We start from the raw sequence: 27,290 nt of genomic DNA, 5'->3' as shown, positions 1-27,290 counted from the left end.
AGCTTGCCCTCTTCAGAAAGCCTTTAAGAAGACCACAGGGCTATGAATGGTCAGCTCAGGGTATTACACCAAAGTGACTGTGACAGGCATTAATTCAAGGGAAAGCTCAGGTAGGCCAAGCCTAAACACCACTTTTCCAGAATAGGGCAGGGCCTACCCCTCCTATTGAAAAGGAAAGGCTCTCACTTGGCCATGGGTCTTATTTTGCAACCCTCTTTTTGAAGGTGCTATTTAGGAAGCTGTGAAGAATCAGTCTTGTTTAAAAATAAGGGGGCCTTGAAGCTTACCGTTAAGTGTTGTAGTCTCACTGTTGAGCCACAACGTGCAGAGTTCAGTGGATTGGAGGCCAGCCAACCAGAAGAGTCCCTGAGTTGAACTCGCCTGGAGGCAGAGTCAACATCTGAAATCAACCTGAGTCCTAGAGTTGGGCAAACAGCATTCCACGTGGTCCGATGGTCCAGGGGTCAGGGAATCCAATGATCATGGTTTCAGGGGTCAAAATGAGCAGGAAGCAGCAAGGTAGGCCAGGAACCACAAACATTGCTACCAGAATCTGACTGCTGCTGGAAGCTCTGCTTAAGAAGGCTGAAGCCAGCTGGTTCTCATCAGCTCCTTCTCCTCTGTGTCCTTAAAGGCTGATCAGCCGCAGGTGGAGTCACTCTGCCTTCTCTCCCTTCAGGCTGCTGTTCAACAAGCAAAGCTGACTCCTGGCCCATGACACTTAGCAGGTGGAGAGCAGACTGAGCAAACACAGGTCACCTGGTCACAATCTTCCTCATATGATGAGATACTTTGCAAGGTCTTAATTTTATTTATTATTCTAGTTATATCCCTCTTTTCCTTGAAGGAGCTTAAGGCAGTGTACACTATTATCTGGGAGACCCAGGGTTCAAATATCCAATGAAGCTCACTGGGTGACCCTAAGCCAATCACTGTCCCATTTTTAATATCATATCAACCCTGTGAGGTAGGTTAGACTGAGAGACAGTGATTGGCTTAGGGTCACCCAGTGAGCTTCATGTGGATATTTGAACCCTGGGTCTCCCAGATCCTAGTCCAACACTCTAACCACCATACAAGTTCAAAATTTGTACTGGTGCATATATATTAACACATGCACATTTTATGCAAACCCTTTTCCTCTTTTTTAGTGCTGCATTTCCACTTCTTTTGACTATGCATAAGTGACCTCCGTAAACTAAGATCAATATATGAAATCAACGTTTCGCACCTTTCCCTGTCTCTGCAGTTCCTGTTTCTTCTTCTACTGTTCTTTCTCACCGCTTCAGACAGCTTCGACCCCACCTGTGAAAGGTATTCCAGAGCCTGCTCCACCAGGATAGAGACTAGATATTTGGCACTCCATGGGGGTTCAGCTGTTTGTTTGTTTGCAATATTTATTACAGGCAGTTTTGAATAATTCAGAAACAGCCTTTGTTTATGCATCTATAGGGATTGGGAACCGTTCTTGATGAGGTACTAGAAATTTGCAAAAGCCAGGCTGTGTTTGGAGAAAGAAAAAGTGACGCACATTTAAAGAATGCAGCTTCCCCAAAGAATTCCGGGAACTGTAGTTTACCACTCACAGAGCTATGGTTCCTGGCATCCTTAACAAACTGCAGTGCTCAGGAGTCTTTGGGAAATGTTCATGTGCTTTAAATAGATGGTATCTATGCAGGCTAAGCGAATGGGGTCATTTCTGAGTATCTGATGGGCTCACCGCTCTTGCATAATTTTATTGTTCCTTGTTTACTCTTTTACTATGAGAGAGAAATATATTGAGAGCTATAAAAGAGATTACAGATTCAACAACAGTTTGTGTTCAACAGGTTGACTGGAAGCCAGAAAGAGGTTTTTTTTATCAAATATGTTGCTGGGTAAAAATGATTTTTAAAAGCCCCATAAACAGGATGTGTTGAAACAGCTAAAAATGAAGGGAAAAATTAAAACAATTTTCTATTTACGGACCATTTGGTGGCCTGGTTATTCTGTCGGAACAGGCTGCAGAGCCTAGCAGCTGTGTGCCTTGTGCCTTTTGCCAGCAAAGATGCATTATTGATTTTTCAGGATATTGCTGAAATACCCGCATCAGGGTTGCTCTGCCTATAAGTTAAAGACATGACCACACTCTATAAATATGCATGCCAAAGGCCTCTTGCTGTTATACAGTTTAACTTGTCACAGCAGATGCTTCCAGCCTGTGCACCTGTCCTGAGGCGGAACAGCAAATGGGACTCTCCACCACCCCCAAGTCACGGCGCACAGTGAAGTTATTTTGTCACCTGAAGCAGAAAATCCTACAAATGCATCTCCTCTTGTCTGGCAGTAAAAATACAACAATACTTAAAAACAACAACAATTTTCTGGCCTTCTGTTACACCCAAAACAGCCGCTTCTCAGACCTGAACACCCTGTCTTTCCAACTAGACATCAAACAACATTTTTATGTGCTTCTAGCAAGTCTTTTCTGCTACTTAGAGAGAGATTTGCAGCTGCTTCTGAACATACAGAAAACAAGGAGCAATGCAACATACAAGGCTTATCCACACTTCCCTTCCTCCTCTCTTTCCAAGCATGGTCTGTGCTTTGAAACTGCATGTCCCAACACTCTTCTTTTGCTCTGGAGCTTTCCCCACAAAATAACCCTCACTCTTTAATGTTCAATTGGAACAAACACCAAGCCATGGAAAACCTATAATAACATTTGCTGCAAATGAGCACTAAAGAGAGGATTTTTTGCAGGAAAAGCTCTGAGGCAAAAAAAACCCCTCCAAGCACTCGGACACATAGCTTTTAAGTGTGGACCCATGCCTGGAAAGAGTGGGGCAAAAGATAAGTGTGTTGATAAGCCCACACAGTCAGTAGCAACCAGTCTTCAGACATTATTTTTGCAGTGATAAGTAAAATCTTATCCATCTAGTTCTTGACAATACAGGCATAAAATAAGTCTCTCAGGCAGTCAAAATAGAGTAATGAATGTTATGTGCCAGAAAGTAATTCATTTTCATCAATGACTCATGCTAGATGTTGGTGAAAGAAGAAGTGACATATTCCCTGAGTAGTAGTTGCAGGAAAATATCTGGAGAGGTGTGTGTGTGTGTGTGTGTCGTGTGCACTGAAAAAAATTAGGTCACATCCACACCATACATTTAAAGCACATGAGATCCTCCAGAGATCTTCTCCCAAAAGGGTAAATATGGATTTAAATGAGGGGAAAATAGAAGTTGACATTTTGATGTCTGCAATGTCATGAGAAAACTTGCTAAAAGCCTCACATGTGTAAGGAACAACCATCCCACGGAGCAATCCTAATGAGAGAAACCAGATATCGTTATCCCTGTTCCAAACTCTGTGCAGGAGAAATTTGACTTACGCCAATTGTTTTCTGGCTACGTTCCTCTGGGTTGCTAGGGTCATGTGAAAGGGGTTTGGAATAGGTGAAACTGCCTCCTTGCTCTGCCTGCCCCTGCCACATACCCAAAATGCCCTATTTGGGTGACTTATGCTGGTGTAAGTGCTGTCCGCTGAGCCAGATTTATGCCAGGGCTCAGCTCAAAAGCCCAAGATCCCCTCTTGGGTTTGGATTGTGGTGCAAGTTTCCATTGCTCTCTCCACACAAGGAAACTGACTCTCATAGTTGCCGCTGGAATGTCTCAGAGCCTGAACTGGCTGCAACACTTTGCTTTCAGAGGTTAACCAGGTACATGCATTTTAGAGGGTACGAAAAGCTTTTGTTCTTAATTTGCTACCATTTCCGCATATATAAACATTTCTATTGAAGGATTTGTCCTTTGTTGGTTTGTGTGGAGAAGGTAAGCCACAATACCTTCTGTGTCATGTCTGGAAAGCAGGGAGGGGGGAGTGGATGTGTAAGCAAAAGGGTTTCTGCAGCGCTGACTGTGGGGGTCTACATGACCCCAGTTCAGCACAACACTTGGTGACACTGGGGTGCCTCCTCCATAGTTAGCTCAAAGAAGATCTCTTTGATATTTGATAGCCTTGCACTCTCTTCAGCGTGCCTGAGCTTTGCATCACCAAAGAAAAGATCTTTGTAGTCTCTAGTTTTATAATTGTCATTTTAACTGCTTTGCTACACAGCGTGCCTTTTGAAGGCAAAATGGGTACCTAAACTATCAGGCACCCAGCCAGTGTCCTGGTTCCCTGCAAGTCTGAAATTTTATTGGAAAACAACAATATTATAAGCATCCTTAACTTCATCTGCATTCTCTCTGAACACATACATACATACTGCAAAAGTGTGTATCTCACTATGCTTTTTTAAAAAAATTGTGCACTTTTTAGATCTCTGTGCTGTTAATTGAGTGTGTGTTGGCCAATTTCTTTATTATCCTAATTCCTCTGGGTCAAACTTGATGTGATGCATCTGAGAATGCTGATATTATCTGGATTTAACAATCCAGCAAGCAGGAAGGTGGAATTTAGCCCTTGACTCCCGTACAGTGATGTACATTGCTCCTTTGAAGCTGATATTGGCATTGGGAGGAAAGAGTTACTAGGGTTTGGCCCTGTGAGCTACAATTCACTGCCCTACACGTTTATGCAATTCATTCCATTGCTATTTATATTGGTTAATGAAAGCTGGCTTGAGATCTCAAACCATGGCTTACACTATCCGTCCTTAAAAAAACCATACCACAGTGAGTTTCTGGAAGTACAGGAGGCAAAGCACGGGTTTGAACTGCTTGTCCGATTTAGCTTCTCGCCTAAATTCTTAGCTCCCACCTTCCGGATGCAGCAATTTCATCAGGCAGTGCAGTGGCTGCTCTGTGGTTTGCTATTGGTCTGTGAATTTAGACATAACAACAGGTCATAGTTAGAATTCAGATCCCATTTTGTTGACCCCAAACAACCATAGCTTACAGGTAGGGTTGAACTCATATGCTAAGTAAACCATGGTTTAGCTAAACAAACCAATATTTCATGTTATGCCTGAACCCAGTTAATGAATTACATTTCTTATGTCTAAATTATGCTCTGCCATATAGGTTTTTCTTTCTTGACTTTAGAAGGATGCACACATTGTCTGATCCTGTGCATGTTCACTCAGATATAAGTACTATGTTCAGTGGGTCTTATCCTCAGCTTCAGAGGCGGTTTTAGGGTGGTGCAACTGGTATGGTAGAATAGAGCTTGGGAGGCAAGCGGGGAGCACTGGATTTTAGCATAACACAGGGCACCGCTGAAATTTGAGAGCTCAAAGTCTGCCACTGCCTGGTTAATGTGCATAGGACTGCAGCCTTAGAGCCAAACGAAACATTAAGCATGCAATCAGCACATAATTAACAATTGTGTACTAGGTTTTGTTTTTTGTTTTGCTAAATAGTGAGTGGGGGAACACTTTGCTCACACCAAGGCCCCAATTCTGAGAACTCACACTGTGGCTGCTATTTAACAAAGAAAAAACAATCATACAGTTGCTAATTATGTGATTTATATAAAATGTAAGTTGACCCTTAGATATACCCTTCCATGAGCAGATGAATTGTCTGGAAGTCCACACACTTCATCTTACACTTGTAATGTAATGAGATGCTTGTTTCTCTGTTCACATATATAGAATACAACTTATTCATGCATTTATGTATAGGAGAAACCGTGTTCTAAAACATTGTGTACAGTAACAAGGCTTTATGAGGTGAGAATGAGATAGTTTCACAAATGTTTGGGTACTGGATCCCGAAAGATGAATGTAATCTTGGGGTAGATCTTTATTGTCCTTTTCCCCTCTCACTGGCCTGTCTCTACTGTCGAATGTGATTGTATGGTTTAATCACAGTAACCTTGGGCAGTCAGCCATTTCATAAAATTAAACTGGCCCAGAAGCAACTAAGACGGAAATCACAAGAGGCAAGTGATTGAGTCCCTCTTTAACTGTTCATAGTCAAGTTCAAATGTACCGTATTTTTTGCTCTATAGGATGCACCCAACCATAGGACACACCTTGTTCTAGAGGGGTATACTGTGGTATATGTTAATGACCATATGATAGATGTGCTTTGAAAATAATCCTTGAAAATAATGACATAAAATGCTTGTAATTTTTGAGCTCTGCTGTCCATTGTGAATCAAGTGTTTGTACTTGAGGCAGCTACCAGCTTAAGGAATTTTGAAAGTCTGTCCAAAAGTGAATATCTAGCTAAAGAAAGGACTCATTCTAACGTGCTGTGCCAGTGGGCGTAAGCACACTTCTGTAAATATTTTATTATTTTTACTGCTGTATTTTTTCTGCTTCATGGCAGATGAAAGAATGACCTTGCATGCCATGTTGTCTAGCATGCCTTTGTAACATGAAATTTTAAAGTCGCAGTACAGATGGGGGTCAATTATCTCTTAGCTACTTGCTTTCCTGCTAAAGCAGTTTTAGACTCCAAGGACTGGTCTGAATCATCCCCTGGCACAGGTAATAGAATTGTGCTCGGTGGGTAATCACTTTCGGAGAGCACAGTCATTTCCTGTGACTAAACAGAGGTAACATTCAGACTCAGCTGGCTTTGGCAAATGCTTGTCTTAGACAAGCTGATCTAGTTCTTTGAAAAAATACTATTATTATTACCACCAAAGGCACAACAAGATTAATCGCCACAGAAGAAGCAGAAAGTTCAGCTTCATTATGTATCTATGCTAGAGGAATGTGGTGGTTTCCTCTCAAATAACGTGCAAGTTAAGACATAGCCATGCTACTGTCACATCAATTTAGTACTTTTATGTGTATGAGTTAAGGTGCAGTAATTATTTTTCAAACATAATCTAACTGGGATGGGGGGAGGAATTAAATAACTCGTGGCACCATACAATTTTCCACTTCTCAGTTTTAGACTGATAGTACCGAGATTAATGAAGTACCTAGTATAAACAGAAAGGTATATATTGATAACTACTGCAGATTTAGGTGCTAGAACTGGGGGGGGGACCCTTCTATTTATACTGCAGCCACCTGGAGAATTTTGATGTAATTATTGCAATGCTCTAGGCTGCAATGGATATTTCTAATTTCAAGAAGAGCGTGTGGTTTTTCCATATTTGTTTATAAATAATAATATAGTGGTAGACGTAATGACACGACTACTAATTACAACAAAATGTTGCAGTGCAACCATACCTGCTGGTATGCTCCTTTTCAGGGACCTAGCCAGTTAACCTTCTTACAGGATACGATAAAAGAGACTCAGTTAAGGCATTCCACCATCACCCAGTTTCACTTTTTGTTTTCTTATCTAAGTGGATGCTGCAGCATACTCACACCTCAGTGGATTGTTTACCTCCTTAGATTTATATTTATTTTAAAAGCTTTTTTGTACTTCTGAAAACCTCTGGATTACCCTGATCATGCTAATGTCTCCCTCTTCTTTCTCAGTAGCCCTGTTTCATCTTTAGTTCCAATGGCACTCACCATCAGCATTTGCTATTATAGGGTGTGGTTGTTTCTCACATGAAGGTGTATTGACATGGTACTGTGCAAGCGTAGATGGTTTAATGCGAAAGAAAATTGAAATATCATGAGAATACTGATACCGTAAGAGTGCATGTGGCTTGTCCATGTTAGGGTAACTAACAAGCCGATCCATTGACAAGCACGGTGGAGTCTTGTCATGGTCACTAAGCTCTTCAGAAGAGGAACTGATAGGGGCCACAATCTTTACCTTGACGTCTACTCTTTATGACTTTAGACAAGGGTGATGGAAGAACTTCCAGGCAGTTCTGTGATACTCTCATTCCTTCTCCATCATTTCCACCACCATAAAGTCACATTCTAGACCTTTTTTCATGCTTAAATAGTCCTTCTAGCAAATGAATATTTTACCTCTTTTAACAAGAGTCCGTGATAGGCCCTATCAACAGAAATTGTGTGCTGGTCTTATATATGCTTACATAAAAAAGTAAAGGTAAAGGGACCCCTGACCATTAGGTCCAGTCGTGGCCGACTCTGGGGTTGCGGCACTCATCTCGCTTTACTGGCTGAGGGAGCCAGCGTACAGCTTCCGGGTCATGTGGCAAGCATGACTAAGCTGCTTCTGGCGAACCAGAGCAGTGCTCGGAAACGCCGTTTACCTTCCCGCCGGAGCGGTACCTATTTATCTACTTGCACTTTGACGTGCTTTCGAACTGCTAGGTTGGCAGGAGCAGGGACCGAGCAACGGGAGCTCACCCCATCGCAGGGATTCGAACCACCGACCTTCGGATCAGCAAGCCCTAGGCTCTGTGGTTTAACCCACAGTGCCACCCGCGTCCCGTTTGTCTATATGCTTACATAGACAAACTTAATAATATAAGAAGAGGTCAGCTGGATCAGAAAAAAGGCTCCTCTGGCCCAGCATCCTATTTTCACAGTGGCCAGCCAGATGCCTAGGGGAAACCCACAAGCAGGACCTGAGTGAAGCAGCAATTTGTCTTGTCTCTCATCAGTAATGTCATGAGCTGCATCCCATGGATGCCTGTAATGCTTGCACAACCTCATTCCAGCCTGTACTTGGCAACTGCAATAACCTTGAAGCAGGAATGCTTCTTTGCTAGAAAATGTCTGGATCCTTCTGTGTAACCACTGAGCAATCACTGAATATTTGTTGTACTCTATATTAATAATCTGGAATGGCTCGTTGAGAACATATGCTAATATTCTATCGCACACATTTCCTGCATTTCAGCTAGAGTATATGTAAAGCTCCTGCTCCTCTATGTTGGGACAGGACAGGGCACAGCCACCAAGGAAGGGAATGTTTTTGGAGAAAATCCATCCAAAATGACTTCTAAAGAGCCCTCATCCCTTCTGTCTGCTACTGTCTGAAGCCACACACTTAAAGAACAAGGAGCATGATCATGCATTATTCAGTGCCTCCCCCTAGTCAGCAATGAATTTTATGGTCCATCCACTCTGCTCCAGAATTAGATCATCATCAGGAGGAAAGGAGAGGGCACAACGTTAGCAGAGAGGTTAGTCATTTTGAATAACAAGAAGGACTTTGTGACACAGTTAATGTTACTGCACTGAATCTGAAAGTAAATCAGTGATTAGAGACACACAATATTTGGATGGCACTTGTACCTGAATGCATGCTGTCTCAGTGAAGCCTAATGCAAAAATATTATTTGTCATGTCCATCATTGCAGCTGGCCATGCCTGTTTCAGCTGCACATGGTCATTCAGAAGATGGGCCGGGGGATGCATGTTGCAGTCAAATAGAGATGAGGGGGAAATTTGATTCAGTTCACAATTTAGGGAAGCTTTTAATGTTTAACAGACCATTGTATTTTAATATTTTGTTGGAAGCAGCCCAGAGTGGCTGGGGAAACCCAGCCAGATGGGCTGGGTATAAATAATAAATAATAATAAATATTGTTATTATTAAAGGCAAATGCACCTAGTCTGCACTTTCCAAAACAGTACACAAACCGAAAGACAGCCATCCTTTGAAATTTGCACTTCTCTGGATTTTGCAATGCAGTTTTCCAGCCAACCAATGTATACAAAAATGTATATGCCAGGGTAAAGTGTGCATATAAATGCACATATTAGCAAAATAATAACATTCCAAAATGCATCATTGTACATTTGCAAAAAATGTGTATATTAGGCAAAATTGCACACAAAGATGTGTTTCTTTGGAGAAATTTGCGCTAAAAGGCGATGAATTTCCACGAGGCCTTTAAAAAAACAATTCAAAAATTGCAGACTGATGTGGACAAGTAAACTTATGACTGGAAAAATGAAAGCTGAGAGAAACCAAAATTGACAAATCCATCTGTTCCTACAGTCAGCTAATGTGGAGGGGCATAGGGAACTGGAGGGTGGAGCAGAGAAACAGGAAGTCACATTACACAAGTGGATTTCTATGGCACAGGCAGATAGATATTATTGGATGTTGCCCACTGTTCACAGATCACTTCAAAAATGGGAATTATACAAAGCGAAGGAAGTAGCCTCCGACGTATGTAAAGACGCACCCATAGGAAGTCTACAGTACAATCTTTTGTATGTTTACTCTGATGTAAGCCCCACTATGTTCAATTTAACTTACTCTCAGAAAAATGTAGAACTGCAGCCTTAGCCACTTAGACACTGGCAAAGAAGGGCTCTTAAGGCATGAACAGTACCAGAGGAAGCCATGTTTTGCCTTATTTGGCAGCACATCAAATGCATATATATGCATGGTATTGGCTATATAAATAAAAAAGACCCATTCCATATGCTAGCTGGTCCATGAATAACACATCTTAGGCAACTTGTGGGAGATGAAGACATTTGAGCCAGTACTAGAGACTGAAGGAAAAGCAGAAAGATGCTAAGAACCGTTACCAAGTCATCTCCATCAAGCTGTGTGTTCTATTCTGTGTGAACCCCAAAATGATTGAATGTTTTGCCATGACTGGCAAGTAAAGCAGCTGAGCTGGACAGATGAAGAGACAGTGGATGTGCCATTCAGCCACACTGAGGAGCCAGAATGTCTGTCAGCTCATGGCCAAAAGGAAGCTAGCTAAGACAAGAAAATGAATAGAGGAGTTGAGCTTGGAGATGAGGGAGAAGACCCAGCTGTGCTCTAAATATCCCCCCACAAAATCTCCATAGCACACAGGGATTGGGGACGGACAGTTCTACCACCCAAACAAGATATGAGGCCTCTGACTGACACCACCAGGAGACTGGTGTAGGGGCGTTGTTAATTTCATCTCCAGCTCCTCAGCCATTAACGGTGGCTCCGAAAATTTTTACACATCACTTGGGAAGACAAACGAGCTAATGTTAGTGTACTGGAAGAAGCAAAGATAACCATTGTTGAAGCAATGATTCTTCAACATCAACTTTGTTGGACTGGTCATGTTGTTCGGATGCCTGATTATCGTCTTCCAAAGCAACTACACTATTCCTACCATAAGAATGGAAAGCGAAATACCGGTGGACAACAAAAGAGGTTTAAAGATGCAATTAAAAAAAATAATGTATAAGCACTGATAACTGGGAAACACTGGCCTGTGAGCACTCCAATTGGAGAACAGCCTTTACCAAAGTTGTTTTGGACTTTGAAGAAGCACAAACTTGGGGCGAAAAGGAGAAATGAGCTAAGAGGAAGGCATGTTTGGCAAACGCTCACCGTGATCAACTCCCATCTGGAAACCTATGTCCCCACTGTGGAAGAATGTGTGGACTCAGAATTGGCCTCCATAGTCATTTACGGACTCACTGTTAAAACCATTTTCATGGAAGACAATCTTACTTGGGTACGAGTGATTGCCAAAGAAAGAATAATTTCTGTAGTGACATCAGACTTCCTTGAGTGGCACACTGGGTGACAGACACAATTGTGTCTAAACAGAAGCCAGGACTGTGCTTGCCCTTTGTGGTTATTTTGTTCTTAGTTCAAGAGCATTGGATTAAAGGAGTGTAATCAGGATTTGATGGGAAGGGTAGGTAGGCTCCCTGTGAACTTAGTGCTTCAGATGTTCTGAAGTCAAGGTGCAGAACATCCAAGTTTGATTGATAGTATCCAAGTTATTCTGGCATCTGAGGTAGAAAATCCTACCAGTTTCTCCCCTTGGGAATAAAAAAACCACTACCAGTACATTAACAACAATAATAACTACTGAAATGTTGCTGTTGCACCATTCATTGCCATTTATTAAATAATGAAGTAAATTTCCCCCTTATCCAGCTTGGGCTCAAGTAGACCCTCGGGTCCTCTCTTGTTCGTACTGAGATACTATACAGTGGTACCTCAGGTTAAGTACTTCATTCGTTCCGGAGGTCCGGTCTTAACCTGAAACTGTTCTTAACCTCAAGCACCATTTTAGCTAATGGAGCCTCCTGCTGCTGCCGTGCCGCCGGAGCACGATTTCTGTTCTCATGCTGAAGCAAAGTTCTTAACCCGAGGTATGATTTCTGGGTTAGCGGAGTCTGTAACCTGAAGTGTATGTAACCCGAGGTAGAATCATAGAATCATAGAGTTGGAAGAGACCACAAGGGCCATCGAGTCCAACCCCCTGCCAAGCAGGAAACACCACTGTATATATATGTAAGCTTATGTACTACTGAATTAATCGGTGAGACATTTTCTAAAATACACTCCACAGCTCTTTCCCACCCACAATATCTAATAAAGTCAAGGTTCAGAGAGTTGCTGCTGTTTGTGTAGGTTGGCATTGCCTGTTATGTGTCATTAAATCTTTTCACAGATTGAATGACTCATTGTATGTGGCAGCAAGTTCTGATCTGCTGGGAGAATAGTGAGGCCTATATCACTCATCAACACACTGGCAAACCCTCACATTTGGAGAACGACATCAGTGACACAAGTCAACAAAAGCCAGGAAACTGTGTTATATATAAATACCCAATGACTTCAACAAATGTTACTTGATTTGTTTTAAAGTGGGGGTAAGGAGGGTACTAACTTGCGGCCTTCCAGATATTTTTAGACTACAGTTCTTTTCACTCCGAAACCATTAGCTATGCTGACTGGGGCTGAAGGAAACTGGGGCCCAACATCTGACCTTGTGGAATGCTCTTCTAAAAGAGATTCAGCAGGTGCCTTCCGTATTAACTTCCAAACATTTGCCGGAGACTTTTCTGTGCTTATGCAGGCAATTCGGGAGGAAAAAAACATTTTGCAAAACAGTCAGCTGGTGATCTGTTTTAATCTCTGTGTTGTTCTCACTGTACTGTCATTGTACTAAACCACTTTGACTTTTTCAAAAAGAAAAGAAGCATACAAAGGTTTTTTTCTAAATAAGTAACCATGGAGGGCCACAGGGCGCCCAGCCCTGCTTTAAAGCATGTCCTAATTTAAGTGGGGTTATGATCTAGTCTAGACAAAACACTGAAATGGTGCTCCTACTCTATTATAAATAGCCTCCCTGAAGGAGAGTCATTGCCACTTACTGGGAGGAAGGTGATGATGAAGTCTGGCTGCACAGGCGTACCAGCCTTGACACCCCCATCCTTGCCTATGCCTCTGAAACACATTGGGAGACAAATGAAATCTGTTTCTGGAATTATGCTATTATTAAAGTTTATAGTTAATGGCAACTAGTTGACACTGCTAATATTTGACAGTGGTTATCTTGTTAGATACGCACATGCGTATACACACACAGGAACTGCCCAGTTCTGTGCTGCCCAGGAATTAAAAGAAACCATAAAGTATTGTGATTTTTAAATTGATAGCTTAATTAGTGAGTTTTAGGGCTCTACACACAAACATACACACACCAGCCTAGGGCTCTAATCTGACCTGGGCAGCACCTGACCCAAATTGAAATCAATTTGTGGCAAGGGTGAGAGTTAATGTTTAGCTAATTTGATTCAAAATGGCACACAGAACCCAAATGTAGATGAAGGCCACTGCCTCTACCTCAGGAACCCTTGTGCCGAATTTGGCGGCGATATCTTGAGAGCCATCTAAATTGAAGTTAGTGGGAACTGTCATGCCAAATTTGCCTAAGACCCAACAATATCATGTGAAGATACTTTCAGAGGTGTCCAAATTGGCATGCCAAGCCATGCCAATGTTAAATGGTCTGCCATCTTGATTCAAAATGGTGCCCAGAAGCCAAACATTGAAGAAGACAGCTGCCCCCACTCCGGAAACCCTCATGCGAAGTTTGGCAATGCTATCTCGACAGGCAATCAAACCCACTCCAAAAAAACCAGGCATACCAAAGTGACGTCTGGCAACTTGATTCAAAATGGCAGCCAGCATCCAAACATCAGTGAAGACAGCTGCCCACACCTTGGAAACCCTAATGCCAATTTTGGCAACAATATCTCAGGAGGTGTCCAGCCCAAAAGAGAACAGATGACAGACAGACATGCCCCTTTCTAAAAAATATAGCAGATACTTCACACTTAATCTTCTAAGAATGTCAGTCTTAGGTACAGCACAACCCCAAGGATGTTTACTGAGAAATAAACCCCACTGAATCCAATTGGCTTTACTTCCAGGTAAGCATATATACTAGGATTGCACTCTTTGTGGTGTTTCAAGAAACTGAGTACTTATAGGGCACTTGAAGTCACTGTCCTGTTTAACTGGCTTGCTTATTCAGTGTTTGAATTCCTCAGGGATTATATCCTGCTGAGTTCACAGAACACTTGGAGCTGCCACGCTCTTTGGGGGGTCACCGTTCTTCCAAAATTTTAAGTGATCATCAGTATTAAGATGGGTGTAAACATGCTGATAGGCTCCAATGAGAGCTTTTGATATTTTACAATCAGGCCACCTGCTCAACATCTGCCTTTTATGAGGCTGTTGTAAACGTCAAAGACATTGTATAAAGGAATGGTGTTATCATTAATAACTGTTAAACTTAGTAGATATGGAAAGATAATACAAGGGGACTGCACAATGTTTTCTTGCCCTATGGTCAGTCATTACCTTCTAGTACCCTCTTTTTCTTTGATCTGCAGTGGTCACTTGACTGAACACTTTGCCTTCTTTTGACTACTGTCTATTCCACATCCTTCTGGTCCTTTCTTGGTACTTGTACCAATGGATGAAAAAGTAATATAATACACTATATTAACTCACATGGCCTTGATTTTGTTTTTCAATTAATAGCATACTGGGGGAAATCAGAATAGTCCTCTTGGCAGAATGTCTTCGTTTTATTTATACCCTACTCAGAGAACTCTTCAATTAAGCAGTTTATAAATCTTTTAAATAAATTTATTGAAGAAGCTGGACTTTTGGGGGGAGGGGCAAGAGAGATATTTTGCAATACTGGTGACAAGCTTGAAAAACTGTGGAATCTCATAGCACTCCAGGTTTGCCATCAGTATCACAGAATCTCATGCTATTATTTAATTTATTATCAGTTTTGTAGACTACCCCTTCATCATGTCCGTAATCCCAGGGCAGTTTCCAACACATAAAACCACTCCATTAAAAAAACACATTTATATAACCAATAAGAATCAAAGGAGTAATGCAGCAGTTCAGAAACCAGCAACAAGGCTGGGTACAATAGATTAACTCCTAGTGCCTGGGAGAACAGAAATGATTTTACCTGGTGTGGAAATCCCTGAAGGTCTCTGCCATCAGTACCACCAGGGGGAGTGTCAAAGCTGAGGAGCCACAACAAAGAAGGCCCTTTCCCACATTGTAGTGGTTGTGACGAATGCACCTTACATTTCTTAAGTGGATGAAGAATCAGGTATATGACAGCCCATTTGTAATGTTGCCCTTTGACCTGACGTTCTATGATTCCACACTGCACACAACTTTTCCATGTAAAAAAGAAACCAGATTTTGAAAGGACACGGGTAAGCACCCAAATCACGGCTTGATGTTCACAGCTGACATAAATGAACCTGAGCACAAGTGATTAGCTTCATCTCGGGCTCAATATAGTATTTCATTTTTATTTCTGAAGTGCCATTGGCAAAGGTATCTATACATGTTAAACACCCTGACCGTCATGCTGCTGTTTCATTTGAAAATCCTTGCACTCACCTCACAAGCTTAATTTCTGCAGAGCAGAGTGAGAAAGTGACATGGAAATGCCAAAGAGCTTATTGCTTGTCAAGCAAGAAGATACCAAAGCCCATTGTGTCAAGTTGCAATTTGTTCAGCCATTTTCTTCCAGGGGACCCACACAAGCAGATGGTTAATTCCTCTCCTTTTTCTATAAAAGGGCTGGGGGAATTCCTTCTAGGATCTGTGCTTCTCACACAGCACGCCCGAACTTTGGATTGAATGCAGGAAAGGGGCCTTTCAGGAACACAAAAAAGATGGCTTCTTTATTAGCATATCAGAAGTGAAGCTGTGGTGGGAACCCTTAGAGGCACACAAAGGAGGCAACGCCATGCCATTGTCTAACGGGGCTTACAGAAGCAGGGGGGAGATGATAATTGTCCATTTGCTAGGCAGTAACAGGCAGATGTTGACATTTCTTTCCCCTTGGGTTTAGGCTCTACAACTGTCCCTTGCCAGAGTCGCAAGGAATGTTTCCTTGTATCCTACAGAGAAGGCATTCATATGGAGAGTTTGCCAAGACAAGCTGTTTTGAATGAAAGCATGGTGCATTTACATACGAACATGCACCCCCTCATACAAGGGCAGGGGTTGGAGGAGGACAGCTAATTAGAGGTGGGGAGCTGGTCACAAATAAATTATGTCTCAAATCAGATTTTAATTCAGATTTAAAGAGCACAGTATATTACACTTGTGCCTCCCGTGCAGAATCTTTGGGAGTGAATTTGAGAGACAGGATGAGATTGCAAATTTTAATTTCCATGATTTTTCAACTTGTTTGGAACAAGAGGATTTAAAAAATAATAATACAGAAAACTTGTTTCATTCCCAGCAACTCCATTTCCAACTGAGAAAGAGGGTCCCTCTCTTCTAGGTTGATCTAGAAACTGATGAGCACACCTGTGTCTGTGTGGCACTGTAATGGTTTTTTTCTGGCTAAGAACAAATTGCTATTTACATCTGGCAGCTGATTGATCTGTTCCTTTCAATTATTTTGTTTTTTGTAATTCATATCACCATAATTTTGTTTTCTAAACTATTTTTCTATAGCTATGTTCCTTGCTGAATTTGAAAGCCATTTCAAATTTTACATTTTTCTATGCACACTTTAAAAAAAGAGCATATGCCATAAAATATAAACCATGAATACAACAGACATGTTTTTGCAATTGCGCTAGTAAAAACTGTTAAATACTTCAGCGAGCCAAGATTAGTTGCAACTTCTTGAATACCCAATGGCAAACTCAGGTTTGCTACCACCTAATGTGTAAAATAGTTCATTCCTAGCTCACAGTTTGACACCAGCAACTGTCCTACATTGGCTTGGATACCAATCCAAGTGAATAGAAAAGGATTTTTGCTTGGGCAAGGCAGTTCTCCTGAACTCTTCTCATTTCTTTGTCCTGCAGAAACCACTTTCCCCACATCACATCACATCACATGCTATTCCAGGCAGCCCCTCAACCCCCAGGTCTTTGTGCCCATTCTTCTGATATTTTGCAGATTACTCTCCTAGGGGCACCTCAACAATATCTGCCATTTTCACAACAAAATCATTGCCCACAAAACCAGAAGGGAGGAAACACATCTGTTTTAGTTTATCTTCCCCCACCCCCAACTTTAAAAACACCTAGCACAAAGCTCTCTTGATCTCTTTTCTATTGGCTGATTTCTTACCTATAGCCAACTCTCTCAATATATGCTGTTTTGTATTCCAAACTGTGGGTTTTACTTGCAGAAAATTACTATGTCTTTCCTTCTGAGATCTGGCAGCATTTATTCCCATAGAAGGGGCTAACATGCCTACAAATTTCATCTACTTCTGCCAACAATAAAAGAGAGATACATGATTCCTTTAAAATAAATGTTAGAAGTACCCTACACACAAAAAAGCCTGGACCTATTTGACTGTAATTTGGCAGGCATTATCCATTCGGGAATGGCTAAAATGTCTGCAGATGTAATCCACTTTGTCAAAGGGGGGAAAAAGAAGCGATGTTGTTGTTGTTGTTGTTGTTGTTGTTGTTGTTGTTGTTGTTGTTGTTGTTGTTTCCCCATAATAACCAATAGGAAAAGGATGAAGCTTCACTGTCCTGAATCAGGATCTGGACTTGACTTGACTTGAATTGAATTGGGCAGCCTCCAAAGCACTTCAGACTGCATGAAATTGAGGTTAAATTTTATGGCCAGTGCACCTCCCTACTTTTGAGACCATTTTTTTAATTAAAAAAATCTCCCAGAGAAGATGGCATGAGACTCACATTTCATGACTTTTAACATGCGGTTACAGCTGAAAATTGTTGTTTCATTCTGCTTTTATTTTAATATGAACTTCCATGCTGGAAAAAATAATCTTGTTAGGTTTAAATGCTACTGACACTTGCTGGCCACGTAGCTGAGGTCTTTTAGTGAAGATTCTGTTCTATTAACAACCAGAACATATGGTGTTAAAAGCTGTTTTAGAAAGAATGTAGCTCTATCAGTACTGAATGAGATCACAGCTGGTTTAAATCTTGAGTCCTCATTACTTGTCTGGAAAGCAGACAAATGCCTCAGGGGGGGAAATATCACTGGTAACTGGAGGAATCAAGGGAGGAGGTGGAGGCTGAACTATGTAGCGTATGCCTTATTTGGAAAACCAAAGTTTCAGATAACTCTCTGAAACTCTTGTGACAATTCTTCAGCTTCTTAAGGCATGATGTCACCACAAACTGAAAAAAATGGGGCAGTCCATTTGTTGTTACCAAAAGATCCAAACCAGGAATGAAAGAAATATGGTCGATCTGAAACATATTTCAAAAAGCACAGGGTTTTGGGAGAAGAGGGAGTTGTGCAATTAATCATGCAATGAATCCTGCTTAGTGGCCAAATCTCCTGGAACGCTGTTTAGTTCAGTATTAATGGTTCATGTCCTATTGTCTCTCTCACTGTTAGTGATGGCTCTTAAACAGTAACTGTAGTTAAATTCTGGTTCATGTTGCAATTTCCCTGTGCAGCTGCTTTATACTGCTTTATATGTTCAGTTGCTTTATACTGATTCAGAGCATCGATACTTCCCGTTCAGTGTTATCTTCTTCTTCTTTCTTCTTCTTTGGGAATCATTCATAGCCGAGTAAGATTGTCTTCCATAAACACGGTTTTAATAATGAGTCCGTAAGTGACTATGGAGGCCAATTCTGGATCTACACGTCCTCCCACAGTGGGAACATCAGTTTCCGGGTGGGAGTTGATCACAGTGTGGATTTGCCAAGCGTGCCTTCCTCTTAGCACATTTCTCCCTTGCGTCCTGTATTCGAGTGTCTTCAAAGCCCATGACACCTTTGGTAAAGGCTGTTCTCCAACTGGAGCGCTCGCAGGCCAGTGTTTCCCAGTTGTCAATGTTTATACTACATTTTTTTAGATTTGCCTTGAGACAGTCATTAAACCTCTTTTGTTGACCACCAACATTACACTTTCCGTTTTTAAGTTCAGAATAGAGTAGTTGCTTTGGAAGACGATCAACAGGCATCCTCACAACATGACTAGTCCAACGAAGTTGATGTTGAAGAATCATTGCTTCAACACTGGTGATCTTTGCTTCTTCCAGTACACTGATATTAGTTCGCCTGTCTTCCCAAGTGATGTGAAATTTTTTTCGGAGACACCGTTGATGGAATCTTTCAAGGAGTTGGAGACGGCGTTTGTAAGTGGTCCATGTTTCACAAGCATATAGTAAGGTTGGTAGTACAATAGCTTTGTAAACAAGCATTTTGGTTTCCCTGCAAATGTCCCGGTCCTCAAACACTCTGCACTTCATTCAGAAGAAAGCCGCACTCACAGAGCTCAAGCGATGCTGGATTTTGGCATCAATGTTGGCCCTTGTGGAAAGATAACTACCTAGGTAGGAGAAGTGATTGACATTTTCCAATGTTACACCACTGAGTTGGATTTGTGGTGCTGCAGAGGGGTTATTTTGTACTTGTGATATATTGACTGCTGAGATAGCTCAGTGGGTAGAGCATGAGACGCTTAATCTCAGAGTCATGGGTTTAAGCCCCACACTGGGAAAAAGATTCTTGCATTGCAGGGGGTTGGACTAAATGACCCTTATGGTTCCTTCAAACTCTACAATTCTATGATTCTATGGTGGGTAGTGGCTCTCTGGGGTTTCAAACAGAAATCTTACCTACTTTCAATTCCTCTAGGGGGAATTATGCACACTAAACATGTGCTTGTCACTTATCTATGACCCCCCCCCTTTCGAATAGTCCCTCTTCATCTATTAATATTTATTTGTACTTGATAGATCTTCACCTCTGGTATATGTGCTTTTTAGCCTTTCTGGTAAAGTGGTACCTCGGGTTAAGTACTTAATTCGTTCTGGAGGTCCGTTCTTAACCTGAAACTGTTCTTAACCTGAAGCACCACTTTAGCTAATGGGGCCTCCTGCTGCCACCGTGCCACTGGAGCACAATTTCTGTTCTCATCCTGAAGCAAAGTTCTTAACCCAAGGTAATATTTCTGGGTTAGCGGAGTCTGTAACCTGAAGCGTATGTAACCTGAGGTACCACTGTACTCTGTACAATGCAAATCTTATTTCCACCCTTAAAAAGTAAAGGTAAAGGTCCAGTAGCGGACAACTCTGGGGTTGTGCACTCATCTCTCTCTATAGGCCAAGGGAGCCGGCATTTGTCTGTAAGACAGCTTCCGGGTCATGTGGCCAGCATGACTAAGCTGCTTCTGGCGAACCAGAGCAGCGCACGGAAACACCGTTTACCTTCCCACTGGAGCGGTACCTACCGGTATTTATCTACTTGCACTTGATGTGCTTTTGAACTGCTAGGTGGTCAGGAGCTGCAGGTGGAACGGGAGCTCACCTTGTCGCAGGGATTCGAACTGCCAACCTTCCAATCGGTAAGCCCTAGGCTCTGTGGTTTAGACCACAGCGCCACCTGCACCTCTTATTTCCACCCTTACAACTGCAGAAATGTGTGACTCTGCTTTCCGCATGAGTCCTCTTGCAGCATATGGAAAGTGCTCCTATGAGCAGCAATGGTTCAAATATTCCCACAGATCACAGAGGCTGTCTATGGTAATTTTTGATAGCCACTGAGGTTAACATTTTAACAGTATACAGAGAAAAGAACAATAATCCACCAACAGCATACAAATCAATATGGCTAACCTGATCCAAAACACACACACACCTCACTCACACATGAAAACAAAGATCACCACAGCCAATCACAAGCAAACAATCACACCCTAGGCCAACCCCAACCTCTCTCACCACCAAAGGAACACAAGTGAACAACACAAGCAACGCTGACACCAAACTCTACATACATTAAACATAATAGAAAAAAAGAAGAAGAAGCGGTTGCCAACCTTTTTGGACCAGAGGGCATGTTTCAGATTTTAAGAGAGTTCTGTGGGTGTCAGTCACAAAATTGCTGCCATGGAGGGCTAGATAACAATGTGAGGAAGGGCGTCTTTTGGGGCTTTTGGGATGGGACAATTGTCCCAGGTTTAGCAGACTTCCATCCAGTCTTCAATGATTCTCCCCTTTCTGAACACCCCTACCCCCCACTTCGTTCAGAAGGATCACTAGATTTTCAGGGGGAGCAAGCAGGTGCAAGGGTGCAGATGACTAGAAACCTTACATTCATTATCTTAGGATCTAAGCCATTGTTTGGAAGTTGCATCCATTCCAAATTTAGAAACTATTGGGGCTTACTTTTAGATCAAACCTATTTAGGAATATCAAGTCCTTATAAACTTGAACAAGAAACAAATTTTTCCTCCACATTGAATGCTGCAAGGAAAGGCCTATTTAATGTATTTAAAAGAGTTTTCAAACAGTTTATTTGGAATGCATTGTTAATTTTGGATCTAATGTGTGTAAACAAAAATGCCAAAGCAAATCTGCTTTTATATACACATCATGCCTTAATCCTTTGTTTAAATGTCAGTTCTAAAGGCTTTCATAATCCTTCCAACAGTTTCTTTTCACAATTATCAGTATGCCTGTTCTGAAGAGAAGAAGTGGAGCTGAGGAAAACCCTTCCTCAGGCCTCAGATATTTCCCCACCTAGGCCTCCCAGCTGTGGATCTCTCTTACTCTTTTGTGCAGGCAGTCATGTGACATGGGGAAAATAACTGGTTCCAAGTTTTTTATTAGGTAGGTAAATACAGTAGCTAAGTAGCATTTGATACAGTTAAATGTGTGGAGATTATCTCCAAATTCAATATTCATAAACACTTTCCCCCCCCCAAAAGCAACTTTGATCATTGATTACCCAGTCAAATCACTGCATATTCAGGTAATTACATAACCCACTTTTTGAGGCTATCTCTCATCATAATTCAGCAACTGAATCTGATTGACCATACATTTCTAACACTAATTTAGCCTGCTGAACTGGCCTTTTCATAAGATCTGAAAGTGACAGGCACTAGATTTTATTAGTAGCAAATGCTGCGTCATCATCCTCCATTCAAGTCTTGCTGTCAGGAAATGACCATGAGAGGATGAAGTGGATATTACAGTAATGCCTTTTCTTTTGCTGCGCTATTTCCATCTTAACTTTCCATAGTCAAGAGACAATCAAAAGACCTTCAGAACTAATTGCTGTGTTTGCTGCTAAAATCTGTACCTGGCTCTGGATGACAGGGGTCCTTAGTGATTGTGCGGCTAATTCAAAAGCTGTGGCTCCTTCCTTCAAAAATTGCTTTCACTGTCCATCTCTGCTCACGGGCACAAAAAGGGATTTAGTGTACTTACACATATGATCCTCATTAAGGCCCATTTGTTTTTGTTTTTAAATTCCTCAAAACCTTGTAATTCAACTAGAAAGCAAATAAATAAAAAAAGGTTTTTTGAAAGATACTCAGCAGGGCCAGCACACTTGTGGACAATGCAACCACTTGTGTGAACTTAAGTCCTATTGATAGCAGTGCACTCAACCACATAGAACAGTATGAAATTTCATCATCATCATCGATGCAGATATTCAGGGGGTGGGGTGACATAGCTGGAATTCCTTGCCTATTCTGGTCTGCTGAAGCCATCCATACACAAATTTGATTGTTAGTCTTGAGGAAATGCCAGCACTAGGCACTTCAGATATCCAACAATTAAAAACATATGGAGGGACAAAATTAAATTTAAGAAAATGTCACTTTTTTATGCTAACTTAAGATGGTACTGGAGCATTAGACCTCTATGTGATTTTCACCTTTGGTGGCTTTAGCCTCTTTGCTTATATTACAATTATTTAAGCCAGCTGTAGTGACAGAGAAAAACAAACTGTTTCCTACCATCAAATGTGATGTGCTTCACTGAGAACTAATTCTTTTCTAGAAATTTATCTGTAGGTGCTGGCTGCATGTAATGTGCTTGTTGGCTGTCCGGGAGTCAGCAATGCTGTTTGGCAGGAATGGGGAAGCTCAGACCCAGGAGCCAGAGGGTCATTACCTGGCCCTCAGGTGTCTCCCCAGGCCCCACCCCCTTCTCCCCAAGCCCCACCCCTCACTGGCCCTGCTTTGCATCCTCCTTGAGTGCCTTTGCCTGGCTAGAACATGTCCCTAAAACCTGATAATGCTTCTTGCCTGGATGGAGGGTGGAGAGGGGTGTGCAAGGGTGTGTGGAAACAAGCTGTCCCATTTTTGCTTCCGACCCTGCCTATTGCTGGAATATGGCCCCCCAGAATGGAATGTGGCTCTCAGGAATGGAGATTTGATTCTTAAAACTCATTTTGATTCTTAAGAGAGAGGAGAGCTGAGTAGTGTGTTGGAACATGGGAGGGTCAGAGACTGGGGCGAGAGCGAGTAGACTGAATGGGGATAGGCTTGTTTTGGTGGGAAAGGGCTCAGATAGGCAAACGAAAGGAACAAGAGCAGGCATGGAAATTCATTGGGGTTTTGACATTTATTTGACCATATTAGCCCTACTCAGGCATTCAATCCCTACCCCATGTAATTAGAATCACACAAGGAAGAGCAGAGGAGTGCTTGCTAGCACCACTGCCCTCTCCATCATGTCTCCATTCTGAAGGAATGGGTTTCTGTGTAGTCATTTTGAAACTGAACCCCAAACCCCCCTTTTCTTCTTTCTCCAAGGGAGCATTTCTAAAATGCATTAACTTGAGCTGTTGAGCAAATGCATAACAAGAACACAGCTGTATAAACAAAGCTCTCTCCTTTATCAGTCACGGCAATGGATGACCTTGGCTGTTCCAGTGGAGTAGGGATGACATGTCTGGGTCTTATCTTACCACACTCTGACGCACAGACCTAGTCCGGGAACAGCGCCAGAGTGTGTTCTTGGAGTTGGTGACCTCTTGCTCCAAGATAGGAGCAAGGAATACCCTTTTATGGTCAGAAGTACAGGAAGGAAAACCCTTTTATGGTTAAGAGTACTGGAGCAGGAACATCTGTGATGTCAACCTGTGTGTACAAGCTGATGTGCCTGGATTCCTGGGGAAGGGGGGAAGAGGGTGCCTGGAGGATATATATACTGCATGAAATCTCTCATTTCTTTGGACTTGCTGTGGACTGACCATGCAAGTGCCTTTCTGCTGCTTGCTCCGGAGAGCAGAAATAAAGAACTCTTTCTCTGAACCAACCCTTGGTGTCATTTGACTTCCTTCCTCCCGTCCGGGAGCAATGCAGAGCCCACCAATCGGTAAAGTCTAATAAGGCTACAAGTCCATGACCCACCACCTTCCTCACATTGAAGGGAAGCCTGCCCTGCCTGTGGTAGCTCCTTGCTAAACTTGGAACTATAAGAACAGCAAGCCCCACTCTGCTGATCTTAGGCCTCCAATATAGGGCAGAGAGGCGCACAGGTGGAACTGAACACCCAAAGATGTCTTATGTACTTCATGGTTTTAAGAGAGTTAGGAGCAAGCATATAACTCTGGGTAATATTTTTAAGAAGTTTCTCAGCCACCCGGAGCCTGTGGGCGCAGAATGTGGCAGGAGTTTAAACTGAAAAGTCAAATAGAAATGTACATGCCTAATAGAAATGTACATGCTTGGGCGGCCAGTAGTTTTCAGGCACTCATTATTTTGCATATGCCGGCAGGCTGCAATCCCATACTCACTTATCTGGGAGTAAGCCTAATTAAAATCAATGGGACTTACTTCTGAGTAGACATGTATAGAGTTGCACGGCTGAGCAGAAATGGGAAGGAGAGGGAATCTGGCATTGATTTGTGTCGCACTGAGCTGAAGGAATGACTATTGATTCCTTTTGAAGAGGAAATGTGTCACAAAACTTGCTGTGTGATCAATATGTATACCTCAAAACCGCCTGGAACGATTCTGTGCTGAAGAAAGGTATCATTCCTTGACTGCTGAATCTGTGGAGAAATTAAGCAATCATAAACATCGCTGCAAAGTTCCGTGAGTTATTTACATCTGTTTTCCATTCATCATTCAAACAATGCCACTTTGATTTCCACCTCCACGCCCCCCTGCCAGCAACATATGTACAGCTTCCATAGCTGAAATCAATTAGCTGATCAATGCTCAAAGTATATGGTCACCAAAAGAAAACTGCATAGAAAACCGTTTAGGCCCTGCAAATGAAATCCACATAATGGCATGTCAGTGGGGTAGCCAGTTCCCAAGACATGTTTGTGTGCATAGCTCGGCTGTCTCCACTGCCATGGTTGCCATGGTGACTGCTCAGCCAGCTGCAGGTCGAGCATGGTGAGTGGATGCTTCCTCTCTCAGTCTTGGAGCGACAGGAAATAAGGAGGATCCCCTTCCTCTCTCCAGCTCCCTTAGCCTAGGATTTGTTTTCACTCAATTGCCAGGTGCAGGCATATAGCCAAAACCACCCACTGTTTTTGCCCCTGAACTAGAAGGGAATGGTGGAGTTGTGGTTGCTTGTCTCTGCCTTCACCTGTGTGTGGTCTACATGTCTGGAGAGCACAAAGACAACCATCTTTCTCTCAGTATCCTCCATTATGACTGTCAGGAGCAGATGGGACTGGGAGCAGAAGAAGTTGCCTCACACCAAATGGGTCCACATAGCTTGGTGTTGTCTACACACCAACTGGTTCTTGAGGGTTTCAGGCAGGATGCTTCTCCAGCCATGGGGCTGAACCTGGCACTTTCTGCATGCAAAGCAAGATGCTTTACCATGGAACGACAGCCCTTCCCCTGTTCACAGTCAAATGGTGAACCACCAAAAGCATTTCCTTGGGCAACAGTGTTTTCTCAGGCTCTGGCTACACCCAGCCACTGGCCATTGGGTCCTCCTAGACAGAAAGGACTATAAAAGGTTTCCTGTTTGGTCTGGGAGTGCACTTTGCCAGAGAAGCGATGATTTTCTTGATTATGGTGCATTCCTTGACTTTGGCTCCTATTTTCATTTGACTCTCTGGTGTAACTCTAGGCCCTGTGCTCTATAGCTGCTCCCTATAGCTCAGCCCTAACAATAGCAGTACCTAGGTGCAAAGCATAGGTGCAAAAACAAATACATGAAGGTTTGCTTTCAGAGAAGAGCTCAGGGTCCCTCTGGTCCACAGTTTTTCATATGCACGGTCCCCCTCACCCATCCACATAATAAGCACATGTGCAATAGCAACGCATCATGTTGGTGGGAGGGAATGCGTGTCAAGAAGTAGAATGGAAGAGCAACATAATCCTTATGGTATAGTAATGTCTCAACAAATGTCATCCTGGATTATAGTGAATCAAAGGGAGGGGAAGTGCCACAAACCAGTATTTGTCACATTGGGCCATAAAGAAAGTATGGTGCTACTTGACTGTTATCTGGGGCAAAAGATCAGATTCTATGACTGCATGGATCCTCTTTTCAAGAGCAGCAGCAACAACATTAGGCGGCACTCTCTCCCCTCCATTCAGAGGGTGTCTCTTAACAGCTTGGCTGGAATGTAAAGCTTGTGGGAAGTGTTATCTTACTGGCCTCCTGTCTGCCAGTGACTGTGAAGCCGTCTCATTATGCTGGGAGAAGCCAACTGTCATTCCCCACAGAAGATTAATGTATACTTGGGGGGAATACAAATAGCACAGGAGAGCCACAAGGGAGAGAAACTATTTTATGCATCGTTATGCTGTGAGGAGGGGGTGGGTGTGATTATAAATACCTGCCATCCACCCTGCACAATTCCTGCAGCTGGAAAATCAATTGACCTGATCCTCCTCTGTGTTTTATAGTTGTGTTAATCAGGGAATTACGCTACTACTCAGGTTTGATGAAGTACCCAATAAGAAAAAAGGAATAGGGGGGGTTGCAAATGCATACAAATGACCTATTGCACTTCGCTAAGCAAGCAACAGGGGAGGGAGCAAAGCTCAGCAGTAAACCACCTGCTTTGCATGATGCAGAAAGTCTCAGGTTTAGTCTTTGGCATCCAACATTGAAAGAATCAGGCAGCTGATCATGGGAAGTGCCTCTCTCTCTGCCCGAGACCCTGCAAAGTACAGTGGTACCTCTGATTACATATGCTTCAGGTTACATACGCTTCCGGTTACATACTCTGCTAACCCTCGGGTTAAGAACTTTGCTTCAGGATAAGAACAGAAATGGTGCTCTAGCGGCTCGGCGGCAGCAGGAGGCCCCATTAGCTAAAGTGGTGCTTCAAGTTAAGAACAGTTTCAGGTTAAGAACGGACCTCCGGAACGAATTAAGTACTTAACCTGAGGTACCACTACTGTACAGTATTAGATGGACAAATCGTGTGACCTGGTGCAAGGCATCAGCCTGCATTCTTAATAGCCCCAACACAGCTAAAATTAAGGTGCACAATGTTAAGGTCAGAGGACACAGATGCAGCATAGCCTTGAGCCCCG

Source organism: Podarcis raffonei, chromosome 4 (assembly GCF_027172205.1).
Source record: "Podarcis raffonei isolate rPodRaf1 chromosome 4, rPodRaf1.pri, whole genome shotgun sequence".
In the NCBI taxonomy this organism is placed as follows: Eukaryota; Metazoa; Chordata; class Lepidosauria; order Squamata; family Lacertidae; genus Podarcis; species Podarcis raffonei.
The sequence above is the reverse complement of the archived record's forward strand: the minus strand, read 5'-3'. Positions refer to the sequence as shown.